Source organism: Taudactylus pleione, unplaced genomic scaffold (assembly GCF_031769625.1).
Source record: "Taudactylus pleione unplaced genomic scaffold, aTauple2 ptg000734l, whole genome shotgun sequence".
NCBI lineage: Eukaryota > Metazoa > Chordata > Amphibia > Anura > Myobatrachidae > Taudactylus > Taudactylus pleione.
Window position 1 is genome coordinate 3,967,333 of NW_028285136.1, and position 13,654 is coordinate 3,980,986.

Genomic DNA, 13,654 nt, shown 5'->3' on the forward strand with positions numbered 1-13,654 from the left:
TTGAAAATGAATAGATAGCTGGCATCAAGCGCGCAGACCTTAGGTACCAGAGACGTGGAGCTGGGTGCCAGCACTACAATGAATGCTGCTTTGTTGTACCTTTGTTCTGTACCCTCCTAAAATGTGTTTTCAAATGCTGTCTCTAATGAAATAGCAAAGCCTGTAACGTGTTCAATATAAGGCGCAATTGTGTTTGTAAGTAACTATTGCAAGATACATGCAGGTCGGCATCAGCAGCATGCGAGGTAGGTTAGCGCTAGGCAAACACCACATACACTTGTTTTTATCCATTTATTGTGCTGGTAAAATATGTATTTGCAATAGAACTTTAAAAAAAACTTATCGGCTGTATTGGAAAAAAGATGCTAAAACATGTACACAGAAACTTTCTATATTCATAAAGAATAAACCATTATATATTCGAAGAAAGAACCAATCAGCAGTGCATTCACTATCAGCCAATCACCAATGGTTCCCAAGAACTTCTGACCACCATTATCATCCTTGTGAATTTGTACCTGTGTTCGACCACCTCCAAATAATAACTCTACTCAAGGGCAAACTGCCCCACAATCACCTCTTGCACCACCTATGGCCACCGAAGAGCTGAGTTTTCCCACAAACAGCCAGGCGCAAATGGAACTGCAGACCGCCACTCAAAGCTGCCTGATAAAAAGACCCAAACCCTCCTAATTAAAGTGCACACCGTCCTGCGTATAGAAATGTGCATCCTTAAAAAGGACCAAGCAATGTAGACCAACACGACCTCCTTCACGTGTCACAAACGTATCCACTTTGCACATCACCTCGATACTGACTACTGCACATTCATGCCCCCTGCCATACCCTCCTAAGTATCATACCAGGCAAGTCTATCTGTCCCTGAGGCTACTGCTGCTGGACCTCTCCAAGGTCCATCTTAATAGCAGAATCATCCCCTTTACTACAGTTTAACTCGAATCATTACTCCCTAAGTGGACCTCCCTCAACTGGGCCTTCACTGGTGAGCAGCTGTCGCAAAAATCAGATCTATGAAACCAGCCCAGTGCAAATACTGAACCACAAACCACAAGATGGGTCAACTACCCAGGAAGGGATGCAGTTATAAGGCCGCCGGACGAGATGCCGGCGGTCTAATTGCCGACGGTTCAAGCCCAACACGGGTCTTAAGATAGGCGTTGAAATAATGACGCCTATCTTAAACTTGACGCCGTAATCCTGACAGATGCCATCCCGAATTAGGTAAATCTGGTGCATTTTAGGAGTTACCCGTGGGGGGGGGGTTTGGTTTAGGCACCCCCGGGGGGATTTAGGGTTAGGAACCCCCCAGGGGGGTTAGGGTTAAGCTAGGGAAAAGGGGGGTTAGAGTTAGTCTAGGGAAAAGGGGGGTTAGGGTTTGGAGCTACTGGGGGGAGGTTAGGGTTAGGCACCCCCCCCAGGGTGGTTAGGTTTAGGGTGCAGGAAGGGAGGGTTAGGTTTAGGCACCCCCGGGGGGACTTAGGGTTAGACCAATGGAGGGTTAGAGAGGGGAGAGGGGAGAATTAGGATACTTACCAGCTGCCTCCTGTCAGGCTTCCACAGTCGGGATTTGAACAGCCACCGGTATTCCAATCCAATTCTACCCAGAAGATGGACACCCTTCAGTCCAATAAATTTACAAATGTCCCACAAACCATACTTCTGGTCAGTCTCTGAAATGACCTGTGAGATTGAAAAAAACTCCCTGGGTGAAGAGTACATACAGTGACAACAACAAACTGACGAGCATCAACATACAAAGTAGTTTAACACAATGCGGTGCCTTGCCATGAAACAAAGGGAAAAGGGGTACTTGTAACTCATATAAAGATGAAAACCATAAAGGATGCATGCGAGAACATCAGCCAATCCGGGAACCCAAATCCGGAAATATTCGGTAAAACCGTTCATGCCCAAGGGATTAGCTGTCAGAATCTACTTAGCGGGATCTGAATGGTTGTGTTATTTTGCAAAATACAAAATCCTGACCAATGCAGCAGCATTTACCGCCCTGGTGTGACCTCTTTTTGTATCAATCCCACTTAAAAAACAACGTGCATGACTGTACAGTCTTACCTCAAGGAGCCCAACTGGCCAGGTAGGTCTCTCATTGCATCATATTGCCTTGTACTGTAGACTCTCAAGGTAACTGTGGTCAAGATCATTCAAGCCAGCTCCTATATCATATCCTGATAATCTGCCAGATTTGAGAAGAACATGACAAACCATTAAGATTAGCACAAGAAGCAAGCACCTTAAACTTGACCCAATTAATGCACGATAGGACGTCCACTATGTCATTATAACCCCTGGCATGTGCTGGGCCCCAATACCAATTTTGGCCTTAAGGTATCAAAGGACCAAATGCCACAAAATATGCAAACCAAAAGGAGAAGACATCCTCTGGTTTTTGATGGTGTATACAAGGGGTAGCCAACCCCGGTCCTCAAGAGTTACTAACAGTTCACGTTTTCCAGACCACCTAGCTGGTGCACAGGTGTATTCATTACTCACTAACACATTTGAAAAAATCCACAGGTGCAGCTAATTATTTCACTGGGGATTCTGTGAGGAGGCATGGAAAACATGCACTGTTGGTAGCTCTCGAGGATCAGGGTAGGCTACACCTGGTGTATACTAACCCTAAATTATTGACCAAAACACAATGTTCTGTTTACGATGCCTGGGCACTCACAACTTGATTGCTGCCACAATTGTAGAATCTTCTTCCACGTACCAAGATGGAGGCCAAGGTCCAGCACATCATTCCACATTTAATCAAGCACTACAATCTAATAAATGAAAGATCTCTAACCAATTCCTGAACATAATTTTACTCACATAAAATCATGAGCTACTGTATAAAAAAAATGTTCACTATTGCAAGTATGTGTGGAAATGCTCTCTGTTGAATGATTCATATTTTAATAGCCTTGTCTTGGGACAGACGCATAGGATCTGATCTGCTCCCTGAGCCACAGAATTTTGGCTGTGGACAAACATCAGGGTAGTGCCACCAGTGCCATGGCACAGGGCACCGCAGGGCAGGGGGCACTGTTTGGGCCTGTCAGCTTTCCTGTTTATTATCATTCTCACTTGTAGCTTCCTCTTCTTTTATCCCTGGCATCTCCTGGCCTCCCCTATCTCTTCTCTGGCCCTTCCCCATGAGGCCATGGCCCTTAGGTGCACTATATTATGTCCCTATTTAAAAAATGGGGGGGGGGGTGCGCCAAAGCTCTCTCTGGCACAGGGCACCAAAAAGTCTAGTTACGGTTCTGCCCAGACATCATATCAGTATCTATGCTGAGATAGAAGAGACAAGAGGTAGGCCCCTCAGGCTTCACCTGGGCTACTGTTAGTCTGAGTGGACTAAAAAGGGGTCTGTACTAAAAACATATCAGCCCCACACAAAAGCCAGTATCATCAGACCCTACAATGAGAATATTGTCCAAGTATTAGGCTACTCCCTCATGTTCTGTGCCAGTCTGTATGCACCACTGCAAAAAATTAGTCTTTCAAAAAAGGCGCAGACCATAGGTAGGTAATAGTCGACATAATAGAGACAATTGAAAGGAAACCACTGCAATAAATGAGTACTGATGTAGAGGTAGCCGATAAAAACAAACTTTATATAAAACTTCACCAACAATGCACCATACCCAAACCCCCAACCAGAGCTAGAGCTATATCAAACAACTGATAATCAAATTGGGGGGGATTAATTTATTTTATAACAACCACAGCTCCCATCAAAAGTGACAGGAGCAATTGAATTGTTTGTGCCATGGGCACCTCGGCGCCCATCAATTTTCGCAGATCTCACATCCAAAATGCAAAGTATTAGCCACGTAAAGCTGCGTCTCCCAAATAAAGAGGTTGTTAATGCATCCAAAAGCTCGGCATAATGTGGTTAAGCTGCCCAAAAGCCCTACTGCGCAGCACAAACAGTCCTGAGGTGAGAGCAGAAATCTGTGATGTGATGGGCACGCGCCCATTGGCACCATACAATTGAATAGATCCTGTCACTTTAAGCTAGGGGTGAGCGGGTTCGGATTTCTGAAATCCGAACCCCCCCGAGCCCCCCCGATCCGAGTCCGATCCGAGTCAGGCTCGACTTTTCCCGTCTGACTCGGATCTGAAATCAAGGCAAAACGTCATCATCCCGCCTTCCGAGTCTCGCGGGTTTTGGATCCTATATAAGGTACCCACGTCGGCGCCATTTTCTCACTCGGCTGTGGACAGTGAAGAGGGAGGGTGGGAGTTAGGGCTGTGTAGTGTAGTGTAGTGTAGTGCTGCTGTTGTCCACTACTTCAAAGTCCATAGGGGCTGGCTGTGTTGTGCTGTGCTGCTGTTGTTAATAGGGGCTGTGTCCACTACTTCAAAGTCCATAGGGGCTGGCTGGACTGTGTTGTGCAGTCAGTTCTCCATAGGGGCTGTGTCCACTCCAAAGTCCTGTGCAGTGTCCCAGTCCTAAAGGAGTGCTGTAGTGTTGTCCAGGGGGTGCTCTGTCCATCAGGGGTGCTCCCCCCAAGTGCTAAAAAAATAATATATTTTCTGTGTTTGTGAATTGTGTGCGCAGTAGCCGCACGTGCATCAACAAAGTAGTGCCAAGCGTGCGCCTGTGTCATAAGTAAAGGGCCGGCTGGCTTGACCGTTAAAGGGTGCTGTAACCCCCGAAAGTACACTCCAGTCCAAACCAAAAAAAAATTATTTTCTGTGTTTGTGAATTGTGTGCGCAGTAGCCGCACGTGCATCAACAAAGTAGTGCCAAACGTGCGCCTGTGTCATAAGTAAAGGGCCGGCTGGCTTGACCGTTAAGGGTGCTGTAACCCCCGAAAGTACACTCCAGTCCAAACCAAAAAAAAAATTATTTTCTGTGTTTGTGAATTGTGTGCGCAGTAGCCGCACGTGCATCAACAAAGTAGTGCCAAGCGTGCGCCTGTGTCATAAGTAAAGGGCCGGCTGGCTTGACCGTTAAGGGTGCTGTAACCCCCGAAAGTACACTCCAGTCCAAACCAAAAAAAAAATTATTTTCTGTGTTTGTGAATTGTGTGCGCAGTAGCCGCACGTGCATCAACAAAGTAGTGCCAAGCGTGCGCCTGTGTCATAAGTAAAGGGCCGGCTGGCTTGACCGTTAAGGGTGCTGTAACCCCCGAAAGTACACTCCAGTCCAAACCAAAAAAAAAATTATTTTCTGTGTTTGTGAATTGTGTGCGCAGTAGCCGCACGTGCATCAACAAAGTAGTGCCAAGCGTGCGCCTGTGTCATAAGTAAAGGGCCGGCTGGCTTGACCGTTAAAGGGTGCTGTAACCCCCAAAGTACACTCCAGTCCAAACCAAAAAAAAAATTATTTTCTGTGTTTGTGAATTGTGTGCGCAGTAGCCGCACGTGCATCAACAAAGTAGTGCCAAGAGTGCGCCTGTGTCATAAGTAAAGGGCCGGCTGGCTTGACCGTTAAAGGGTGCTGTAACCCCCAAAGTACACTCCAGTCCAAACCCAAAAAAAAATTATTTTCTGTGTTTAGCCGCACGTATATATCAAATCGATATAACATAAATGGAGGACCAAACTTTCTCCGATAAAAATAAAATAGAGAAAGATCAAGAACCACTTCCTCCTAGTGCTGAAGCTGCTGCCACTAGTCATGACATAGACGATAACATGCCATCAACGTCGTCTGCCAAGGCCGATGCCCAATGTCATAGTAGAGGGCACATACAATCCCAAATGGCAAAGTTCAGGAAAATGACCTTGAAAAAGACATTTAAATCAGCTGAAGAGAAACGTAAACTTGCCAATATGCCATTTACGACACGGAGTGGCAAGGAACGGCTAAGGTCAATCCCTAGTATGTTCATGACTAGTGGTTCAGCTTCACATGACGATGGAAGCCCTCCTCCCACTAAAAAAATCAAAAGAGTTAAGCTGGCAAAAGCACAGCGAAGAACTGTGCTTTCTAAGAAGATATCACAAATCCCCAAGGAGAGTCCAAGTGTGGTGGTGGTTGCGATGCCTGACCTTCCCAGCACTGGACGGGAAGAGGTGGCTCTTTCCACCATTTGCACGCCCCCTGCAAGTGCTGAAAGGAGCACCCACAGTCCACTTGCTGATATGCAAATTGAAGATGTCACTGTTGAAGTACAACAGGATGAGGATACTGGTGTAGCTGGCGCTGAGGAGGAAGTTGGCGAGGAGGATTCTGATGGTGATGTGGTTTGTTTAAATCAGGCTCCGGGGGAGACAGTTGTTGTCCGTGGGATGAAAAAGCCCATCACGGTCATGCCTGGGCAGAAGACCAAACATTCCACCTCTTTGGTCTGGCAATATTTCTATCCAAATCCGGACAACAACTGTCTTGCCATATGTACCATATGTAAAGGTGAAATAAGTAGGGGTAGGGACGTCAACCACCTAGGAACATCCTCCCTTATACGGCACCTGCAGCGCGTTCATAAAAAGTTACTGTCAAGTTCAGAAACTTTGGCTAAGACCGTAAGCAGTCCAGGGACACCTAAATCCCGTTGTCCTGTTGTATCCAAGCGCCTGCAAACCACACCGTCAACTCCCTCCTCGTCAATTTCCTCCTTAGTCAGGATCGGAAGTAGTCCTGCAGGCCATGTCACTGGCATGACTGACTCTCCTATCCGGGATTCCTCTGGAGGATCCTGCATTGCTACGCCTACTGCTGCCGCTGCTGTTGCTGCTGCTGGGAGTCGTTCATCATCCCAGAGAGGAAGTAGGAACACCACTACTTTTACTAAACAATTGACCCTCCAACAGTCCTTAGCGAGGAGGATGAAGTACGACAGCAGTCATCCTGAAGCAAAACGTATAACTGAGGCCTTGACTGCTATGTTGGTGTTAGACGTGCGTCCGGTATCCGCCATTAGTGCAGTGGGATTTAGACAATTGATGGAGGTAGTGTGTCCCCGGTTCCAAATCCCGTCTAGATTCCACTTCACTAGGCAGGCGATACCGAGACTGTACAGAAACGTCAGAAAAAGTGTCCTCAGTGTAGTGAAAAATGCCGTTGTACACAATGTCCACTTAACCACGGACATGTGGACAAGTGGAACAGGGCAGACTAAGGACTATATGACTGTGACAGCCCACTGGGTAGATGTATCACCTTACGCAGCAACAGCAGCAGCGTCACCAGTAGCAGCATCTCAGAAACGCCAGCTCGTTACAAGGCAGGCTACGCTGTGTATCACCGGTTTCAGTAAGAGGCACACCGCCGACAACCTCTTAGAGAAACTGAGGGAAATCATCGCCCAGTGGCTTACCCCACTTAGACTCTCCTGGGGATTTGTGATATCTGACAACGCCACCAATATTGTGAGGGCATTACATCTGGGCAAATTCCAGCACGTCCCATGTTTTGCTCACACAATAAACTTAGTGGTGCAGAATTTTCTGAAAAGCGACAGGGGCGTGCAGGAGACGCTTTGGGTGGCCCGAAAAATTTCTGGCCACTTTCGCCATTCAGCGACTGCGTGCCGAAGACTGGAGTGCCAGCAAACACTCTTGAACCTGCCCCGCCATCACCTGAAGCAAGAGGTTGTGACGCGGTGGAACTCAACCCTCTATATGCTTCAGAGGATGGAGGAGCAGCAAAAGGCCATACAAGCCTATACATCCACCTATGACATAGGCAAAGGAGGGGGTATGCACCTGACTCAAGCGCAGTGGAGAATGATTTCCGTGTTGTGCAAGGTTCTCCAGCCCTTCGAACTTGCCACACGTGAAGTCAGTTCAGACACAGCCAGCTTGAGTCAGGTCATTCCCCTCATCAGGCTTTTGCAGAAGCAGCTGGAGAAAGTGAAGGAGGAGCTAAGACGGAGCGATTCCGCTCGGCATGTGGGACTTGTGGATGAAGCCCTTCATTCGCTTTGCCAGGATTCCAGGGTGGTCAATATGTTGAAATCAGACCACTACATTTTGGCCACCGTGCTTGATCCTAGGTTTAAAGCCTATGTGGTATCTCTCTTTCCGGCCGACACAAGCCTGCAGAGGTGCAAAGACCTGCTGGTGAACACACTGTCAGCTGAAGCGGAACGTGACACGTCAACGGCTCCTTCTTCATTTTCTCCCGCAACTGGGGCTGCCAGGAAAAAACTTAGGTATCCTAAGCAACCCGCTGGCGGTGATGCAGGGCAGGCAGGACCAAGTTTGGACATCTGGTCCGGACTGAAGGACCTGGCAACAATTTCTGACATGTCTACTGTCACTGCATATGATACTGTCACCATTGACAGAATGGTGGAGGATTACATCGGTGACAGCATCCAAGTAGGCATGTCAGACAGTCCATACCTGTACTGGCAGGAAAAAGAGGCAATTTGGAGGCCCCTGTACAAGCTGGCTCTATTTTACCTGAGTTGCCCCCCCTCCAGTGTGTACTCCGAAAGAGTGTTTAGTGCAGCCGGGAACCTTGTCAGCGAAAGGCGTAGGAGGTTGCTTCCACAGAATGTGGAGAAGATGATGTTCATCAAAATGAATTATCAGCTCTTCCAGGGAGACCAGCCTCCAGAAGGTACAGAGGGACCTGTGGTGGTGGATTCAAGTGGGGACAAGTTAATACTTTGTGAGGATGAGGATGTACACACTGAAGAGGGTGAGGAATCGGTGGATGAGGAGGATGAGGATGACATCTTGCCTCCGTAGAGCCAGTTTGTGCAGGGACACATTAATTGCCAGCTTGTTTTGTGGGGGCCCAAACGAACCAATCATTTCAGCCACAGTTGTGTGGCAGACCCTGGCGCTGAAATGATTGATTTGTTAAAGTGTGCATGTCCTGTTTATACAACATAAGGGTGGGTGGGAGGGCCCAAGGACAATTCCATCTTGCACTTCTTTTTTTTCTTTGCATTATGTACAGTTTGGGGCCTAGTTTTTCTAACTGCCATCCTGTCTGCCACTGCAGTGTCACTCCTAGATGGGTCACGTGTTTGTGCCGCCCACTCGTGTCGCTTAGCATAGTCATCCAGCTACCTCGGTGCAACCTTTTGGACATGAAAACACTATTGTGAGGTGTGAGGTGTTCAGAATAGACTGGAAATGAGTGGAAATTAAGGTTATTGAGGTTAATAATAGCATAGGAGCAGAGAAATCAACAAATTCTGTGATTTTAGCTGTTTTTATGCTTTTTAAAAAAAAAATACAGATCCAAAACACAAAACCCAGAACCCAAAACACGGAAGGGTGGTTTTGGCAAAACCAATCCAGATCCAAAACACGAAGAAAGATCCAGATCCAAAACCAAAACACAAAACACGAAAAGTGGCCGGTGCACACCCCTACTTTAAGCTAGAGTTGAATTCCCCCCAAAGTGTTAACTGGGTAAGACAGGTGCTGTATTAGTCAGTGCTTTCCCAGCATCATCTTCTGTATCGCCTCCAAATTCGGGAATTGGTGAAGAAGAATAGAGGCCACGCTTCATGTTCCTCCTTGACTCAACCCTCACCTCACCATTGATCAGCAGAGGAAAGCCGACAAAAAAAGTGATGTCTTCACTAAGTGGGTACCAAGCTAGTCCGCTAGACCCTATCACTTAGTCTTGGCCTAACCACTAGCCAATGCCCTGGGATCCTTGATGCAGTCCCTGGCAGGGTGCACGCACCCACAGATTGCACCCCCAGCACACTGCGCTTTTGAACACCTTACAGATTCCCTTTGAAAAAGACAGTATTCCCTTTGCCCCAAAGCCTTCTACCCCTGGGGTCACTACAATGGGACTAAGTCGGCATCCCGGTGCACACAATGCCAGCACTCTCACAATCCTGGTGCTGGAATCCTGACAGAAGTCATTAATTCCGGTTCCAGAATCCCAGCGGCTGTGATCCCGATGGTGAGAGTGTTAGAGTAAGCTTTAGGGGTTAGGCACTAGGGGGAGGGATAGGGTGTGGAGGGGTGTTAGGGTTAGGCTGCAGGAGTGGAGGGTTGGGGTTAGGCTGCGGGAAAGGTCAGGAAGGGTTAGATTACGTACCTGCATGAGTCGGGATTTTCACCGTCGGGATTTCGGCGCCGGGATTCTGACCGCCAGCATAGTGTGCGCCAGGATCGGGTGCTCCACCCCCTTCAACAACCTTCTGTGTTGCTGGATAACTTTCAACCCCTCAACTGCACCTCCTCAACACCCCTACACCTAAAGCTCATAACCATCAGTCCATTCTGTTTTTTCAAAAACTCATAGGCGAGTCAAGTGCCCCCTTGGACTTAATGTATATGTGATAAATTACAGGCATGTACTTGAGAATATTAAGGTACTCGGCTAGCCAAGTCTCCCAGTAACAGGTGCCAAAAAGCCAACATCCTTACAGTATATCCTGCATCTTTTGCTATAGCCAAACACTTCATGGTAATGAAATGCCCCTTGCAAATTCAGGGCCTGATTCAGAGCCGGACGCTCTGACAAGAGAGCTTGCTCTGAATCAGTGCCCTCCTACCTAAAATTGGAGCAGCCTCCTGGCCGCTCGCATAGCTGTGGGTGACCACCCACAGCTTATGCGAGCGGTAAAAAGATGGTCGCGATGGTCAAGACCATCGCGACCATCGGGCTTGCGACGAGACCCTGCGGTAGGGTCTCGCTGCCGCAAGCCCAAGAGTGCTTTTGGCTCTATCAGAGCCAAAAGCACTCCCACTGACATCACTAGTGACATCACTAGTGATGCCAAAAGCACTACCACTGACATCACTAATGATGTCAGTGGGGCCGGCCCCAGATGGTAGGCGTTCCCATGAGGACTCCTCCGTCTGGGCAGCAACGCCCCCGGCACGCCCCTCAAAGGGGGCGTGCTGTCCTCACCATCGACAGCATGCCCCCTTTGGTGCGAGACCCATAACGACGGCTTGGCCGTCGCTACGTGGGTCTCGCGCATGCGCACGACGGAGCTCCCTCCATCGTGCACATGCGCACTAGGGCACCATCGATCCGCTTGCGAGCTCTCATCGCTCGCGAGTGGGTCTGAATCAGGCCCTCAGTCTCTATCCCTGCTGCTAAACTGCGCAATGGGAAGTATTGGCCGCGGGAGACGAATTTGGTACAGGAGAGTCGTCTGAAGTCAGCTGGTTCTATGCATACCCAGCATGCCCATGACACACCCACGGAATATTTATCCTACATGCCAATGACCCCCTGTCACCTAGTTACACCCACTCACACAATCAGGGTTATGGTGCCTACACTCGGTCAGATCTGTCAGATAAACGTTTGAACGATTTTTCCAATGATTTGAACGATTTCAGACAGTATTAAAATTAATGATATCGACCAAATCTGACTGCAAACACATCAGATGTCAGATATTGTTATCTGTCAAGCGGGAAAGCGATTGTTAATCCTTCATCGTTGCAGGGACATATGTCAGATTTTTTTTCAGATATGAACGATTTTTAAAATCGTTATCATTCAAATCTGAAGGAAAATCTGACCGTGTGTACGCACCATTAGTTTTTACTGTGTGAGTGTTCTGACTACGCCGCTGTGTGAACATTGGGTCCGATTCAGAGCCGCTCGCAAGCGGCTCGATGTTAATGCCCTGCACATGCGCCGCGTCCGGCGTGCACATGTGCGAGCCCCGATGTGCGAATGCAGTTCAGTTGCTACGGGGTTCGCTGCAATGTTGATTGACAGCTCGCTCTGTTTTGTGGGCGGGTAGGGAGGGTGGCTGGACAAACGCAGGCGTTCCCTTAGCAACTCCTGGCATTTGTTGGGAGGGGTTACTGACATCACTAGTGACTTCCTGCTCTATTAGAGCAGGAAGTCCACTCGGGCTTGCGGCAGCCGAGACCCTACTCCAGGGTCTTGTCGCAAGCCCGATGGTCGCGATTATCGCGACGGTCTCCTGGCCGCTCGCACAAGCTGTGGGTGGTCTTCCATGGCTTAGCGAGCAGCCGGAGAAAAAAAACAAAACGCCCACATACAGAACGAGCGCCCGCCAGCAGTGAGCGGCTCTGAATGAAGTGCATTGTCTCTCTTTGATTGTGCCTCGGCGGTGATCCGGCTGAGGCACATGTGACTCTACACCTCCTGTGAGTTGAGAGCGAAGCCCCCGACGCATGCCCAGTCTGCCTAAAATATCCAAATCCACAGACAGATGGTTCATTCGCGTCTCTGGCCCCACCTCTATTTCCAAAGTACAGTAACTGTATAACTGAAATATCTGTGCCATTTAACACTTATGAAAAGGTGAAATAATCTACTGAAGGCATGACAGCACTTTATAACACTTTATCTATCTGTTATTATTACCGATGTGTGAATATTTCAACAAGTACATAAAATATAATGGATTTTAAAGAACCGGAATGGTGCACGCAAGTAATGGCAAGAAAGTTATTTTATTTAATAAGATCATAATGTATCATTTATTTCTTAAGTGACTCTGGGCCTGATTCAGAGCCGGACGCTATTTGCGGACGGTCGTTCTGAAAAAGGGGCTGGCTATTTAAATGAAGTGCTCGCTCTTTGCGGTCTGTTGACGTCTCTAAGCCTGTACGAGCGAACAAAACCTGCGGCCCCTATTTTGATAAAAACGCCCCCTGGCCGCTCGCATCATACGTCATCTCCGGTATTTATTAGATTAATCGAGTACATCGAACGGCGTCTGAACTGCTTGCTATTCTTGTAGTAGCAATTTTCTACTGCAATCATGCGAGCAGTTTTGGCTAAAAGACAACCAAGTGACGTGGTCGATGCCGCTGCTTTGTTAATTATGCACTCCCATTAAACACCCGTTTTGACCGTTTGGCACGCCTGCGTTCTGATCTCCACTCCCCCGTTTTCAAGCACCTTCCCCTGTTACCACCCACAAACGCCTCATCCTGTCACTCAAATTAGCAGGCATTCGCTATTTTGCGAGCACATGAATTTCGACCGCACTGACTGGTTCGCGCATGCGTATTACGAGCCGTACGCATGCGCAGTTGTGCGAACATCGCTCGGAATGAACGAGCGGCACTGAATCAGGCCCTCTGTGCTTTATATGAACAAAGTAGCCACCAAAAACAAGGAATAAGGAGACATTTTTTTATTTAAGTTGTAAGAAATATTAAATTGTCTATTTGGGTCAAAGTGAAAAAACATAAACAAAAACAAACAAACAGTTGACTCTGGCCAGGGGAGAACTGAGTGATAGGAAAGGGTGATGGATAAACCATACCCCCCAACCGTTCTCATTTCCATGGGACCAGGCCCAGCAACAGAAATCTTGAGGCACTCATGGTTTTTGGGGCCTATCTTGCCGTCATGATGCTATAGGAGGAAGCCAGGAGCAGGGAGCAGGACGCTAGGCACATCCTATGCATCAATTGGGCGGCTCTTTAGGCTGCAGGCTGCCCTCCAGACACGTCGCAAGCCAAACTTTCCAAATTTTTAAAAAGACCCTTCCTGAAGAGCCTTAGAGACGGCAACCATGTCTGAGATCCAGGAGGCAGGGCCATGGTGACCTGAATCAACGTGAGTCGCATCATCAAACCCCTGGGCTGCTCATTCCACTCGGGAAGCCCCTGAAATTTGGTACTCTCCCGGACATTCTGGGAGAGTTGTCAAGCATGGCACAAGTTGAATACAGGTGCCACCGATGGAGCAATAGTTTTGCCCCCTCTTTCATGCACCCTGGACTAGAATACCAGT